Genomic DNA, 787 nt, shown 5'->3' with positions numbered 1-787 from the left:
AGAGATCAACAGTCTCGTCGTGAATGAGGTCACTACAGCTATTCATGAAGGAGTTAACACTCTGCTAGGTGCTAAAGTATTGTGGTCCTTGCATAAGATGGGGCTTAAAGATCTCACTCCTTACTGACGCCAGAAAGTCAGCCTGGTGTTGGGGGAAGTGTGTAGAGTGGTTGAGATGGTTGATGACCTTGGGTGGAGGCACAGAACACTCTTCCAGCTGTCGTTTGATGGTCCTTCAGAACTTGGAAGGGTCCGTCGCACAGGTACTGGAGAGTGAAACCATCCCTCCTCCTTACGATGTGAATCGATGTAGAGGGACTTACTCAGGCTCCTCTGTGGCCAGTGGATGTCTTGTAGGATAGCGTCACGGGCCTCTGGGGGTGCTTGTAATAGGTCTGTAAATCTGTTCTGTAGTACAATGCGTAGTCAGTTAGTGCGTATAGAAGTGGTGAACGTGGCAACCTTGCGGTGCTTTGTTCTAGGAATGTGCTTTTTCACCACGTTTTTGACAAACTTCATGAGTGAGCGCCATTCCTGCTCTATCACTGGACGTGGAGCGCTGTTCATGTTTGTGTCGGTGTATGTCATAAGAGTGTTTTTGACGCCTTCCCAGTCGGCCTGACTGTAGCGTAACCGAAGCTCACAGGGGATAAGGATGGGTGAGGTGGAGATGCGAAGGATTAAGGGTATGTGGTCGAAGGGGGTGGGGGCACCGGGTGAGATAGTTGGGTTCAGGAAGAAAGCTCGGCTGTTGGAGGACACTAGGTCGGGGTTACCTTGCATTTCA

This window comes from Oratosquilla oratoria, chromosome 38 (assembly GCF_046742065.1).
Source record: "Oratosquilla oratoria isolate Oo_2021 chromosome 38, ASM4674206v1, whole genome shotgun sequence".
NCBI lineage: Eukaryota > Metazoa > Arthropoda > Malacostraca > Stomatopoda > Squillidae > Oratosquilla > Oratosquilla oratoria.
The sequence above is the reverse complement of the archived record's forward strand: the minus strand, read 5'-3'. Positions refer to the sequence as shown.